The sequence below is a fragment of the Schistocerca americana genome, chromosome 1, assembly GCF_021461395.2.
Source record: "Schistocerca americana isolate TAMUIC-IGC-003095 chromosome 1, iqSchAmer2.1, whole genome shotgun sequence".
In the NCBI taxonomy this organism is placed as follows: domain Eukaryota; kingdom Metazoa; phylum Arthropoda; class Insecta; order Orthoptera; family Acrididae; genus Schistocerca; species Schistocerca americana.
The window spans coordinates 434,599,609-434,615,738 of record NC_060119.1 but is presented as its reverse complement, the minus strand read 5'-3'; the positions used below and the strand labels follow the sequence as shown (position 1 = coordinate 434,615,738).

Sequence of the window (16,130 nt, the reverse complement as noted above, 5' to 3'; positions counted from 1 at the left end):
AAGAGTCTCTTGCAAGACTGTGGTTCGACCAGCACTCGAATACTTTTCGTCGGTCTGGAGCCATTACCAGGTTGAATTAATGGAAAGTATAGGAAATATTTTTAATAAAGGTGCACGATAGAGTACGAATTCATTTACTTAGCGTGAGAGTGTCACAGAAATGCTCAACAAAATGCTGTGGTGTTGCAAGTTTAATGGCTGTTCGTGTACTTCGCCACACCATCGAGATTATGAGTAGGTACAGAATGCACACTGATGCCAAATAATTATTCATGGAAAATTCAGTGGGTTTGCACAATACGTCGAATAGCCTCTCGGACTTCATTTAAGTGATAATCTCCTGTTCTCGTCTGTAGTTCAGAGACAAATATTACACTGCTTTTTTCCTACTGTGGGCTTGTCACGCCAGACGTTATTCCTCTCGCTGCTCGTTCACTTGCGCACGAACAACCGCTGCTGCTGCAGCTTCGCGCAGCTCTGCTAGTGATTTATTAATGATGACCTTTCATGTTAGATCCTGCTCTCTCCGCGCAGTTGTTCAGTACTACGAGCGCATTGAGATCAGAAACGCCTCAAGGTGATTTATCTGAATGTACAGTCCCTTACAACTACGGTGAACTCCGTGTCGTAATCTCGGACCACCAGACAAAGTGCTGGAATCGCCCTTGAACGTTTACGTCGCCGTGTGTCCGACGTCTGCAATAGAATTCCGTTGCTAAAACCCGTAGGCCGGCGATGACGTAGCCTGCGGAAGTGGACTGTACGACCAGTGTTAACTGCGGCCCTATGATGCGTAATCTCGGAGCACTGGTCACGGAGTGCGGGACTTGCCGTGTGAACGAGGCTAAAGGTGGCGAGGGGTGATGGATGCTGGCACCCAGGCGGCCGGCCGGACTCCATTAGCGGGGCCGTGGCACGGCGCGGTTCGATACCTCGAGGGCCATCCATCATCCGCGCCGCATTCCCCACTTGAGTGGCCGCGCGGAGCGGTGACTTACACACGACCCGTCACCCAGAAAACTACCCCAAACGCGGCGCACCGCAGTTTTCACATCGAGGTTCGCCTCTCATTTCGATCGCTATCCACGACGAGGAAGCGTTGGCCTATCGTTAATTTGCTTCCGCGGTCCATTTCGCTCGCTGTTTACGACAAAGAAGCGTTACACTAACATTGCCTTGCTTCTGGTAATTGACCGAGATAGGTGGCTGCTGTTCCGAAATGCAGTCATTTTAAATTGCAATAACGTGATATTTTCATTAAATTGAATTTTACAAATAAAATTATAGGGAAAGGTCAGGTAAGAGTAAGCCGTCTGGCAAGAGTCCGCAGTGAGATTTCCTCTACATTGGGAACGCTGACCGACAACGTAAAACTACATTCAGCCATTGGTTCTATATCGTTGCCATCGCATGTAATCTTGAAGAGGTCCGCCAGATTTGTTGGTGGTAGCTGGTAGAAGTTTCTGTCTCAAATTACGTATAGTGTTTCAGTTGTATGGTGTAAGCAGTAAGCACTGTCTAGGTATGAACTAGAAAATAAAATTACTTGTCAAAAGAATCACCTCTCTGTGAGGAGCACACCATGGCCCGACAGACAGCGCAACCAAGCAGACTACCATTTATGATATTTTTTTGAACTGTGTGCCTCATCGGTTAAGAGTACGCTCTAAGATAGCGAGAAACATTACACGCGAACTCTTAACCACCCCCCCCCCCCTCCATCATCCCCTGGTTTTTAACGCTTACTAACCCAGGAATACCCATTAGCCAAACAGATGTGCTTTGTTTCGAGCTGCGTATTCTAGAATAGCCGTAATCCAACAACCTGAGAATTCCTTTGAGTAAACAGGAATAATCCCGTTCAATCCTGATGTTTTCGCATCATAAGGCTTTGCTCCTTCAGAAACCACAGAGACAGCCGAATTTCCAACAACTCAAGAAGGCAAACGAGGTTAACAGGAGCCCACGTACAAATACTGTTCCTCACTGACAGATCATTTGTCTGTGCAGTCACCAGAAAAAACCGACAACGTAACTCAAATGTTCAGAGAGCTTATGTGCGAACAGTTGTGGGCCTGTCCAGCGTTTAGCCACTGCCAAAATACCCTATGTGATCAAAAGTATCCGGACACTTGGCTGAAAATGACTTACAAGTTTGTGGCGCCCTCCATCGTAACTCAAATGTTCAGAGAGCTTATGTGCGAACAGTTGTGGGCCTGTCCAGCGTTTAGCCACTGCCAAAATACCCTATGTGATCAAAAGTATCCGGACACTTGGCTGAAAATGACTTACAAGTTTGTGGCGCCCTCCATCGGTAATGCTGGAATTCAAATGTTGTTGGTCCACCCTTAGCCTTGATGACAGCTTTCACTCTCGCAGGCATACGTTCAGTCAGGCGCTGGAAGGTTGCTTGGGGAATGGCAGCCCTTTCTTCACGGAGTGCTGCACTAAGGACAGGTATCGATGTCGGTAGGTGACGCCTGGCAGAAGTCGGCGTTCCCAAACATCCTAAAGGTGTTCTATAGGATTCAGGTCAAGACTCTGTGCAGGCCAGTCCATTACAGGGATGTTACTGTCGTGTAACTACTCCGCCACATTCTGTTCATTATGAATAGGTGCTCGATGGTGTTGAAAGATGCAGTCGCCATCCCTGAATTGCTCTTCAACAGTGGGAAGCAAGAGGATGCTTAAAACATCGATGTAGACCTGTGTGCTGTGATCGTGCCATGCAAAAAAACAAGGGGTACAATCCTCCTCTATGAAAAACACGACCACACCATAACAACTTCGCTTTCGAATTTTGCTTTTGGCCTACACATGCTGGCAGATGACGTTCACCGGGAATTCGCCATACCCACACCCTGCCATCGGATTGCCACATTGTGTACTGTGATTCGTAACTCCACCTTCTGTTCAAGCGACGAATGTTTACTCTCCTTACACCAAGGAAGGCGTCATTTGACGTTTACTGACGTGATGTGTGGCTTATGAGTAGCCGCTCGACCATAAAATTCAAGTTTTCTCATCTCCCACCTAACTGTCATAGGGCTTGCTGTGCATTCTGACCCTGTTTGGAATTTATTTGTGATGGTCTGGATAGATGTCTGCCTATTAATCATTACGACCCTCTTCAAGTGTCATCGGTCTCTGTCGGTCAACATACGAGGTCAGCAAGTACACTTATGTGCTGTACGTGTCCCTTCACTCTTCCACTTCACTATCACATCGGAAACAGTGGGCCTAGGCATGTTTAGGAGTGTGGAAATCTCGCGTACCCACGTATGACACAAGTGATATCCTATCGCCTGACCAATTTCGAAGTCCGTGAGTTCCGCAGAACCCCCCTTTCTGCTCCCTCACGATGTCTAATGACTACTGAGGTCGCTGATGTGTAGTACCTGGCAGTAAGTGGCAGCACAATGCACCAGATATGAAAAACGAATGGTTTTGGAGGTATCCGGATACTTTTGGTCACATAGTGTATGATTGACCTACAACGAACAAAAATATGTCAAAAAATCCCATAAAAAATGCTAAACCAGACAATACCAAGAAGAGACAAAATACCAGTACCAACAACGCAGAATGTCTAGGGATAATCTGGACATCACCGCGCCATCGTCTTCAGGAACAATCAGGTCTAAATCCATGAGGTATGTAATGTCCTGAACTGTCCAGGGCGTGGTGGAGTCTACAAGGTGCCTATTACGGAAGATTGGATTAAATGTGATAATTGCTCCCAATGGTGGCATGAGGTATGCACGGATTATGAAGAGCATGGTGATATTTCTTGTGATTTATGTTAGTGCGTACTCTTTGACTGCATGTTCCATAGTGTTACCAGACGATGCGGCTAACAATACCATCGAGCAGTATCTTATATATGTTGCAATTTAAGGTTTATCTTAAAAGTTAGGTAGCTGTAACTGATACATGTTATTATAAATGAAGCAGCAAGTTTGTTTCAACCTTCTTATCTACTGGGAATGAGCGGTTAAATACTAAGTGCGTAATCTTTCTCGACATTACCCTACCGGATGTTAAAATACTGAAGAGTGGATTTGTTAATTTTGTACAGAGCATCTTATTTATCTCGAACACTTAAACAACACTTATGTTCAGACGAAAAATAAAAATGGTATTGTAATACCCCTTCTCTGAATGCTGTGTTTTGTAAAAAACATTTGTATAAAGATTGCGACCACAGAATCGATGTTGATATTGGTCTTATCTGTGTAATAAACGAAGGTGCGTCCTTCAAATTTTTCGAGAGCACTTAGCAGAATCTTGGTTGCTCGCACTTGTCTTCCTGTCCTCAACTTCTGACACATAAACAGCGTGGACTGTAGTAGTATTAGTTTCACAGTATACTAATTTATTCGGAGTTACTTAAGTGCTGTTTTATTATCAGTTAACCTCTTCACATGTTTAATTTCATTATTCATTGTATCATGAGTTTTAGTTTTCAGCATTTCTAACAGGGAAGACGCAAGACTCCGATATGGCCCAATCCGCCATTGGGGTGATTTTATTAGTAATTTTCAATGCCCATTCTTATTCGTTATATGTGCGTAAACGGCTGTCAGTCTGAGAGGAAGTCAAAGTTTTTCAGATGAGTCAATCAGCACAGAGCGACTACCAAATCGGGATGTGGAGATTACATTTACTGAAATTCAAGCAGTCCACATCCTCTGTTGCGCCGCTCCCAACACGAATATGGGACCACAATCTTCATTCTGATTATGAAATTCTAACATATTTCAGTAGGTGGAGGTGAAAGCCCAAACTACAACGTCAAGGAATGTTGTTTACCTACCAGGGAAACATTTGCTAGTACCATTGCCTTTCTTGTGTCTTTCATGATCATATGAACAGCAATAGGTCAAGTTTTTAAATAGCACTCTATATTTATTATTCGGTAATCCATTTCTTTTCCTCAACACCTGTTAAGAATATATCACGTATGCCATTCACGTAAACATGACATTGCTAAAAACGTAACACAGAATTGGCTGTGACATTACAGTACATACGGACAATGCAGTCACCTAGGTATCAAGCTCGTACACTTATTGAAGTTGAGAGTAAACAATTTGAAATCACCGACTGTCATACTGTGTACGACATATCGCCTAAAAATACTGCAGTACTGTACTATGTACCGGCCGGAGTGGCCGTGCGGTTCTAGGCGCTATAGTCTGGAGCCGAGCGACCGCTACGGTCGCAGGTTCGAATCCTACCTCGGGCGTGGATGTGTGTGATGTCCTTAGGTTACCTAGGTTTAATTAGTTCTAAGTTCTAGGCGACTGATGACCTCAGAAGTCGCGTAGTGCTCAGAGCCATTTGTACTATGTGTATTCGTTGTTGTGATCTTCTGTCCAGAGACTGGTTTGATGCAGCTCTCCATGCTACTCTATTCTGTGCAAGTTTCTTCATCTCCCAGTACCTACTGCAACCTACATCCTTCTGAATCTGTTTAGTGTATTCATCTCTTGGTCTCCCTCTACGGTTTGTACCCTCCGCGCTGCCCTCCAATGCTAAATTGGCGATTCCTTGAGGCCTCAGAATATGTCCTACCAACCGATGCCTCCTTCCAGTCAAGTTGCGCCACAAATTTCTCTTCTCCCCAATTCTATTCAATACCTCCTCATTAGTTACGTAATCTACCCACCTAACCAACAGCATTCTTCTGTAGCACCACATTTCGAAAGCTTCTATTCTCTTTTTGTCTAAACTATTTATCGTCCACGTTTGACTTCCATACATGGCTACACTCCATACAAACACTTTCAGAAACGACCTCCTGACACTTAAATCTATACTCGATGTTAACAAATTTCTCTTCTTCAGAAACGCTTTCCTTGCCATTGCCAGTCTACATTTTATATCCTCTCTACTTCAACCATCATCAGTTACTTTGCTCCCCAAATAGCAAAACTACTTTACTACTTTAAGTGCCTCATTTTCTAATCTAATTCTCTCAGCATCTCCCGACTTATTTCGATTACATTCCATTATTCTCGTTTTGCTTTTGTTGATGTTCATCTTTTATCCTCCTTTCAAGACACTGTCCATTCCGTTCAGCTGCTCTTGCAGGTCCTTTGCTGTCTGTGACAGAATTACAATGTCATCGGCGAACCTCAGAGCTTTTGTTCCTTCTCCATGGATTTTAATTCCTACTCCGAATTTTTCTTTTGTTTCCTTTACTGCTTGCTCAGTATACAGATTGAATAACATCGGGGATAGGCTACAATCGAGTCTCCTCCCTTTCCAACCACTGCTTCCCTTTCATGTCCCCCGACTCTTATAACTGCCATCTGGTTTCTGTACAAATTGTAAATAGCCTTTCGCTCCCTGTGTTTTACCGCTGTCAACTTCAGAATTTGAAACAGAGTATTCCAGACAACATTGTCAATAGCTTTCTCTATATCTACAAATGCTAGAAACGTAGGTTTGCCTTTCCCTAATCTATTTTCTAAGATAAGTCGTAGGGTCAGTATTGCCTCACGTGTGCCAACACTTCTACGGAATCCACACTGATCTTCCCCGAGATCGGCTTCTACCAGTTATTCCACTCGTCTATTAAGAATTGGTGTTAGTATTTTGCAGCCGTGGCTTATTAAACGGATAGTTCGGTAACTTTCACATCTGTCAACCCCTGCTTTCTTTGGGATTGGAATTATTATATTCTTTTTGAAGTCTGAGGGAATTTCGTCTGTCTCATACATCTTGCTCACCAGATGGTAGAGTTCTGTCAGAGCTGGCTCTCCCAAGGCCACCAGTAGTTCTAATGGAATGCTGTCTACTCCCGGGGCCTTGTTTCGACTTAGGTCTTTCAGTGCTCTGTCAAACTCTTTACGTAGTATCTTATCTCCCATTTCGTCTTCATCTACATCCTCTTCCATTTCTATAATATTGTCCTCAAGTACATTGCCCTTGTATAAACCCTCTATATACTCCTTCCACCTTTCTGTCTTCCCTTATTTGCTTAGAGCTGGGTTGCCATCTGAGCTCTTGATATTCATACAAGTGGTTCTCTTGTCTCCAAAGGTCTCTTTAATTTTCCTGTAGGCAGTATCTACCTTACCCCTGGTGATAAACGCCTCCACATCCTTACATTTGTCCTCTAGCCATCCTTGTTTAGCCATTTCGTACTTCCTGTCGATCTCATTTTTGAGACGTTTGTATTTATTTTTGCCTGGTTCATTTACTGCTTTTTTGTATTTTCTCCTTTCATCAATTAAATTCAATATCACTTCTGTTACCCAAGGATTTCTATTAGCCCTCGTGTTTTTACATACTTGATGCTCTGCTGCCTTCACTATTTCATCTCTCAAAGCTACCCATTCTTCTTCTACTGTATTCTTTCCCCCATTCTTGTCAATCGGTCCCTAATTCTCTCCCTGAAACTCTCTACAACCTCTGGTTTAGTCAGTTTATCCAGGTCCCATCCCCTTAAATTCCCACCTTTTTGCAGTTTCTTCAGTTTTAATCTACAGTTCATAACCAATAGATTGTGGTCACAGTCCGCATCTGCCCATGGAAACGCCTTACAATTTCATACCTGGTTCCTAAATCTGTGTCTTACTATTGTATAATCTATCTGAAACCTGTCAGTATCTCTAGGCTTCTTCCATGTATACAACCTTCTTTTATGATTCTTGAACCAAGTGTTAGCTATGATTAAGTTATGCTCTGTGCAAAATTGTACCAGACGGCTTCCTCTTTCATTCCTCACCCCCATTCCATATTTACCTACAACGTTTCCTTCTCCTCCTTTTCCTACTGTCGGATTCTAGTCACCCATGACTATTAAATTTTCGTCTCCCTTCACTATCTGAATAATTTCTTTTATGTCGTCATACATTTCATCAATCTCTTCATCCTCTGCGGAGCTAGTCGGCATATAAACTTGTACTACTGTTGTAGGAGTGGGTTTCGTATCTACCTTGGCCACAATAATGCGTTCACTATGCTGTTTATAGTAGCTTACCCGTATTCCTATTTTTTATTCATTATTAAACCTACTCCTGCATTACCCCTATTTGATTTTCTATTTATAACCCTGTATTCATCTGACCAGAAGTCTTGTTCCTCCTGCCACCGAACTTCACTAATTCCCACTATATCTAACTTTAACCTATCCATTTCCCATTTTAAATTTTCTAACCTACCTGCCCTATTAAGGAATCTGACGTTCCATGCTCCGACCCGTAGAATGTCAGTTGTCTTTCTCCTGACAACAACGTCTTCCTGAGTAGTCCCCTCCCGGAGATCCGAATGGGGGAATATTTTACCTCCGGAATATTTTACCCAAGAGGACACCATCATCATTTAACCATAGAGTAAAGCTGCATGCCCTCTGGAAAAATTACGGTTGTAGTTTCCCCTTGCTTTCAGCCGTTCGCAGTACCAGCTCAGCAAGGCCGTTTTGGTTAGTGTTACAAGGCCAGATCAGACAATCATCCAGACTGTTGCCCCTGCAACTACTGAAAAGGCTGCTGCCCCTCTCCAGGAACCACACGTTTGTCTGGTTTCTCAACAGATACCCCTCCGTTGTGGTTGCACCTACGGTACGGCTACCTGTATCGTTGAGGCAATCAAGCCTCCCAACCATCGGCAAGGTGCATTGTTCAGAGGGGGGGGGGGGGGGAGGTGTATTCTTATAGTAAACAAAAAAAGGCTTTCAACTAATGACCGGTGTGCATTTTTCTTGGGGTTCCATTTGTTTACTATTATCTGTAGCAAGTGGGAGTGTTGCGTTACTTTGGTACTTGCTCTGTTTGCTATTAGAGTAGGACGAAATCAGTTTTCCGTTATGTTTTTAATAACGTCACGACTGCGTGAGTGGAACCCTGTGATACTTTGTCGAACAGGTCTTGAAGAGAGGAACTGGTTTAGCAACTAAAACGTGCCTTTTGTGGAGGTGATAAATTGAGGCTAGGTTGTTGATAATTGAAAACATGTTGCATGGTCGGACGGGTCTCGTTTCAAATTCTCTCAAGTGGATGGACGTGTACAGGTATGGAGAGAACCTCAAGAATCCATGGACGCTGCATGTCAGCAGGGGACTGTTCAATCTGGTGGAGATTCTGTAATGGTGCAGGACGTGTGCAGTTGGAGTGATATGGGACATCTGATACGTCTATATACAAGTCTGACAGGTGATACGTACGTAAGCATCCTGTCTGATCACTTGTATCCATTCATGTCCACTGTGCATTTCGATGGACTTGGGCAATTTCAGCAGGACAATGCGACCCTCGTACGTCCAGAATTGCTTCAGAGTGGGTCAAGGAACACTCTTCTGAGTTCAAACACTTCCGCTGCCCACCAAACTCCCCAGGCATGAACATTATTGAGCGGATCTTGAATACCTTGCAACGCACTGTTCAGAAGAGATCTCCACGCCCTTGTACTCTTACGGATTTATGAACAACCCTGCAGGATTCGTCGTATCGATTCCGCCGAGAACTACTTCAAACATTAGTCGAGTCCATGCCACGTCTTGGCGCGGCACTTATGCGTGTTCTTGGGGCCCTACACGATTTTAGGCACGTGTACCGGTTTCTTTGGCTCTTCAGTGTTAAACGGAAACGGCACAACGTATTGAAATTTTTTCTTAATAGTTATATCTCAGTAAAGCGTCCTATGCAATACCATTACAAGGTTCCCAGACTGTTTCTGACCACCATGCACAGAGTGGCACTTAGAAAAGAGGTATTGTTGTTTATATCTGCGTAACGGACAAACGGTTGAAGGATCCCTGACAGCTGAATCACATTTGCTTTCCGAGAAAAAATTTTTGGGTTGTTACAGATAGATCGAATACCTTGTATACACTGAGAACGTTATTAGACTAAGAAACGGTATTTATCAAATTTTGTGCAGATATTCATCATACAGCTGTAAAGTGTGTTATATAGGTAATCTTTCGTCCATTCAGAACGTATGTCCACTATTAACATCAATTTGAGGTGTGTCCCTACACGTACGACCACACTATTCCTGTGCAGTTTAATGGCCGGCCGAAGTGGCCGTGCGGTTAAAGGCGCTGCAGTCTGGAACCGCAAGACCGCTACGGTCGCAGGTTCGAATCCTGCCTCGGGCATGGATGTTTGTGATGTCCTTAGGTTAGTTAGGTTTAACTAGTTCTAAGTTCTAGGGGACTAATGACCTGAGCAGTTGAGTCCCATAGTGCTCAGAGCCATTTGAACCATTTTGCAGTTTAATGAAACAGTCTCCCAGTGTCATCTTTAGGAATTTCGTGCCATGCCTGAAACGCATTTTGCGTCAGTTCACGGAGACTGCTGTCTGGAGGCAAGGGTTGCGGTGTGGATAGGATACAGCAAGGACTAAGACCTCCGGTACACAGTCATCCATTTCCCGTTCCAAAGGTACGCGGTTAATGGCACAGCGACCTGCAAACCGTCCCACACGCTACGTCAAAGTGCGGCAAGACGATGGTAACGATTCGTTGCTGCAGCACTGCGTCAGTCAGTGGTGAATGCTATCGCCGCCGAAAAGCCAGACAAATGGCCTCTGGAGCGTTATTTATACGCGCCGATCAAGCCATCCGGTGGCCATAACCAGGCGGCCCCGTGCTGTTGGACTCTTCAGCATCCGCAGGACAGCTGCTGTCGTTAGCAACGCGCAGCTCGTACGCTACTGCTGCAACAAAGAGTCAGCAAGGGGGTTATAACACGAAAATGTTGATAAAATACCTTCTGCACCATCCAAAATTTTATACCGTATAATATCTCTTGATAACTTGTAATATACTACTATTCCTGAATCTGTGAAGCTTTATTACAGAAACTATATTTAATACTTAATGGATGTAATAGTGTATTTATTTGTGAACATATATAATTGATTGTAATTATAATGTAAGTATTGTAAATGGCTGGTTAATCGCCAAAGGAACTTTATTTAAATGTGTCGACAGCAACGACGAAATGTCAGTAACTGTACCGCTCTTTATTTTTGCGTTTGGAGAGTCTCTTGAAATCGTTTGCTGGGCGCTTCTGCAGACGTACTGCACAGCTACGATAGCGTCAATGTAGGCGCACCTGTTGTGTCAGCCAGCGAGTATCAAGAACACTGTCGGAGTGGACTGCAACTCTAACTGTTGTCTGTTCCATAGTTATCCGTGGCTCTAGAGACGACTCGTGGTTATCAACCAGCAGCCACAGCACCAGCAGTAAAAATTTGGAAATTTGTAGTAAGATCCAATGGAACCAAACTGCTGGAGCCAGGGCCCCTAAATTTACACATTACTTAACCCAACTTAAACTAAATTGCGCTAAGGCAAACACACGCACCCATACCCGAGGGAGGACTCGAACCTCCGACGGGGGAGAGCCGCGCCAACCGTGACAAAGAGCCTCAGACCATGCAAAGCGTCACAAGACGCCTCAGACCGCGCTGCTGCACCAGAAGCAGCTTAGCATTGTCTTTGCCTACATTCTTCGTCGTCCGCATAGCTGCAACATCATAAGACTGTTAACTGACAGAGTACAAAGTAATGTTGTACCGGCATTAACCAGTGGCATTTCTTTGACTAACTTCCTTGAATAATAAGCTGTCATAGTTAAAAGCCGGCCGTTGTGGCCGAGCGGTTGTAGGCGCTTCAGTCTGGAACCGCGCGAACGCTACGGTCGCAGGTTCGAATCCTGCCTCGGGCATGGATGTGTTTGATGTCCTTAGGTTAGTTAGGTTTAAGTAGCTCTAAGCTCTAGGGGACTGATGACCTCAGATGTTAAGTCCCATAGTGCTCAGAACCATTTGAACCATTTTTCTAGGGGACTGATGACCTCAGATGTTAAGTCCCATAGTGCTCAGAGCCATTTGTAATAGTTAAAAACTTGTAGGGCACCAGTGTTGGCATTGCCCTCAGAAATTACTACCCAGCAGGGTCCCTTTTCTTTTCATGAAAACTGATTAACTATTAACTTCCAGTGTTGTTTTGTTTGCTAATGACCAGTTTGTCTACCTTTTGTTGCCTCCGTAACTGTTCATTAAAAATACAGCAGATATTAAGAACACGCTATTTAATCTATTCTGTATTTAGCTTAGCGAGTGACTTCTGCTGGCTTGGTAGGTATTTTATTATTCTTATATTACAAGTAAATTAGTTACTCACACTCTAAACTGGTTCAAATGGCTCTGAGCATTATGGGACTCAACATCTGAGGTCATCAGCCCCTTAGAACTTAGAACTACTTAAACCTAACTAACCTCTGAACATCACACACATCCATGCCCGAGACAGGATTCGAACCTGTGAGCGTAGCGGTCGCGCGGTTCCAGACTGAAGCGCTTAGAACCACTCGGCCACTGCGGCCGGCTCACATGCTTAAAGTGAATTGAGTTCAATCTTTCAAAAATTAAAAGTAAATTGCTTGCTTTTTTCCAAATGTTGCATTGCGTTACTTTGAGATTAACGAAAGTCATTTTTACGTAAGAAAATTTCAATTATGCTCAGTCATTTATTCAACCAGCAACTTCATTTAACTTTGCTTTCAAAGTTTAGTATTTCGGAATAAGTAACTGCAAACTCAGTGTTTTCTGATCGTTGTTTTCTCGTGAACTGTTGAGTTGCGGAAAAGCGTGAGAATCTTCTGTTGGTACCCCAGTAATTATTTGCTTAATTTTCTTTGCCATTAGGATTTTTGATATTCATTGCCCTAGTGGGCTGCCCTCCGTTCAATTATTCCTTTTCGATATTACACAGTATTTTTTGTATTAAATAGTTCATGGTACTCTTTTACCCTCTGTGTGATTCGTGAGCGACTGCACTAAATTCCACCCATTTCAGAATTATTATCAATGTTTGATTAGGTTTAGAATAGGTACTTCCTTCAGAAGGGTCTGTCCTCCTAGTAACATGTATTACTTTCTTTTGGTAACGATATCCTTACTAACTGTAAAATTTCATTAGGCATAAGCGACCACAGTCATTTATATCGCAATCCAATAGGCCAATTAGGAAGGGGGAAAGATATACAAAGAGTTCCCCGATAGAGAACAGCGGCTCCATGTGTAATGTCAGGCAGCCTTCTACGACCAGCACCCGACCGTGCTGCTAGAGGTCCGAGGTTCGGCGCTACTAGACTACCCACGGAAACCAGTGGAGCCTATGCGTCGTCACCGCCTGCTGTGGTAAGGGCAGTCACTACGGACTGCAAGAAGGCTGTGCTAGCTTCGATTTCCTGCAGTCACAATCGCTGCCACCAATGCCACACAACATCTTGTGGGGTCTCTTCCTCTCAGCAGCATACATGACCTACTCTGAGTCACGCGAAAACGATACGCACATATACAGACGGAGGTAGTATGTCGTACACAAGGTATGAAATTACAATGCATTGCCAGAGCTGTAATTCTAATCAGATGACTCGTGTTCCCGATGTAATTATGGCCGCAAGACGGGAATCAACAGAATTTGAACGCAGAATGATAGATGCAGCTGGATGCATAGAACCTACAATTTCAGAAATCGTTAGGGAATTAAATATTCCGAGATCGGTAGTGCCAACAATGTACCGAGAATATCTCATTTCAGGCATTACCTCTCACCAGGAACAACGCGGTGGAAGGAAGGATTGTAGCCTATGGCGGTTGCGGTTTATCGTATCGCGACATTGATGCTCGAGTTGGTCGAGATCCAATGACTGTTAGCAGAATATGGAATCGGTGGGTTCAGGAGGGTAATATGGAACATCGTGCTGGATGCCAACGGCCTCGTATCACTAGCAGTCGCGATGACAGGCATCTTATCCGCATGGCTGTAACGGATCGTGCAGCCACGTCTCGATCCCTGAGTCAACAGACCGGGACCTTTGGAAGACAACAACCATCTGCACGAACAGTTCGACGTCGTTTGCAGCAGCATGGACTATCAGCTCGGAGACCACGGCTGCGGTTACCCTTGACGCTGCATCAGACAGGAGCGCCTGCGATGGTGTACTCAACGACGAACCTGGGTGCACGAATGGCAAAACGTCATTTTTTCGGATGAATCCAGGTTCTTTTTACAGCATCATGATGGCCGCATTTGTGTTTGGCGACATCGCGGTGAACGCACATTGGAAGCGTGTATTCGTCATTGCCATACTGGCGTATCGCCCGGCGTGATAGTATGGGGTGCCATTGGTTACACGTCTCGGTCACCTCTTGTTCACATTGACGGCACTTTGAACAGTGGACGTTACATGGCACTACCCTTCATTTGATCCCTGCGAAACCATACATTTCAGCAGGATAAGGCACGACCGCATGTTGCAGATCCTGTACGGGCCTTTCTGGATATAGAAAATGTTCGACTGCTGCCCTGGCCAGCACATTCTCCATATCTCTCACCAACTGAAAACGTCTGGTCAATGGTGGCCGAGCAACTGGCTCGTCACAATACGCCAGTCACTACTCTTGATGAACTCCAGTATCGTGTTGAAGCTGCATGGGCAGCTGTACCTGTACACGCCATCCGAGGTCTGTTTGACTGAATGCCCAGGCGTATCAAGGCCGTTATCACGACCAGAGGTGGTTGTTCTGGGTACTCATTTCTCAGGATTTATGCATCCAAATTGCGTGAAAATGTAATCACATGTCAGTTCTAGTATAATATATATGTCCAATGAATATCCGTTTATCATCTGCATTTCTGCTTGGTGTAGCAATTTAATGGCCAGTAGTGTAGATTGAAATAATAGAGAATTGTGAAGGTGGTTCGATGAACCCTTTTCCAGGTACTTAAATGTGATTTGCAGAGTATCCATGTAGATGTAGATGTGTTTCCAGAGTTTTTGGTTCTTATACTTGGTTTCCGAACCTGGTGAAGATACGAGTATGTGTCCATGCTTCCTGTTGGTCTCTTTGGATTATAAACTAAAACTTAACCCCTCCCGAAAAGGCCATGAGGGCCCAACGTTACCGACCGGCTGCCGTGTCATCCACAGACCACAGGCGTCACTGGATGCGGATGTGGAGGGGCATGTGGCCAGGACACTGCTCTCCGGGCAGTATGTCAGTTTCCGAGACCGGAGCCGCTATTTCTCAATCAAATAGCTCCTCAGTTTGCTTCACAAGGGTTGAGTGTACCCCTCTTGCCAACAGCACTCGGAGATCGGATGGTCACCCATCCAAGTACTAGCCCAGACCGACAGCGCATAACTTCGGTGATCTGATAGAAACCGGTGTTACCACTGCGGCAAGGCCGTTGGCGGTCTCTTTGGAATGCCTGTCGTTATATTCATGTAAACTGAATGGTAAATTTTAACGAATGTTCTGTTCTTGAAATGTAAGAAAATTGATATTAATTTTTCTGGTATTATGTACATATTTTTAGAGAAAGCGTGGCATTCTGCAGGAGTGAGAGGGGTAATACATGACGCTATGAAAAAAAAAAAACAGGTAAATAAGAAAGAAACATGTAAATAAGAACTCCAATGCAAGTGACTTTCGGACGGTGATACTACATTCCGCATCCGTTAGGCGCATTTACGACCATCTGCATCCCTCTGTTTGCGTGTGGCTGTTGTTGGTGTGTGAAGTGATAAATTCATTGCCTTGCAGTACAAATACTGCTGTAAGTAATGTGTAACTGTTTTTATTATTCTATGTGTTGAAATGAAATTTGTGCACAATCATTAAAATTTAATGATTATTTAATATATTTGCTCACGTCAGATTTCACAGTGTTGCAAAAATGATAAAACTAAATTTTCGTTTTGAGAGTGTTCTTTATTAACATTTTGCAGTACAACTGGGTTTGGCCGTTTTGTAATATTCAAGAACTACTCGTAACGTATTCAAGAAACTTGTAAATATTAGACATAGACACTGCAACTCATGAAATACGGTATGAGAAAAGTATGTATGACACATTGTTAACGTCAGACCAAATAAGGTAAGCATATACTTTGCGTATATCGAATACGGGTCAGGTCATGAAGCACTTGTTACACAGAACTGGATGGTGATGTCGGGCTGTACTTCATTAAATGTTGCCATCGATTACAATTAATTATGAATGTTATTTCACAACGTAACACAAAAAATTAAGATTTTTGCTTGTGGTATTTTTATGATGCATGTTTACGTTATGTGGCCAAAATAATGGGACTCGT

At 43.9% G+C, this 16,130-nt stretch overlaps 1 pseudogene; it reads right to left on the bottom strand.

Moving 5' to 3' along the window:
• Positions 1–15,108: 15,108 nt before the first annotated feature.
• On the bottom strand, positions 15,109–15,225 carry LOC124562010 (annotated as a pseudogene).
• Positions 15,226–16,130: the final 905 nt, after the last annotated feature.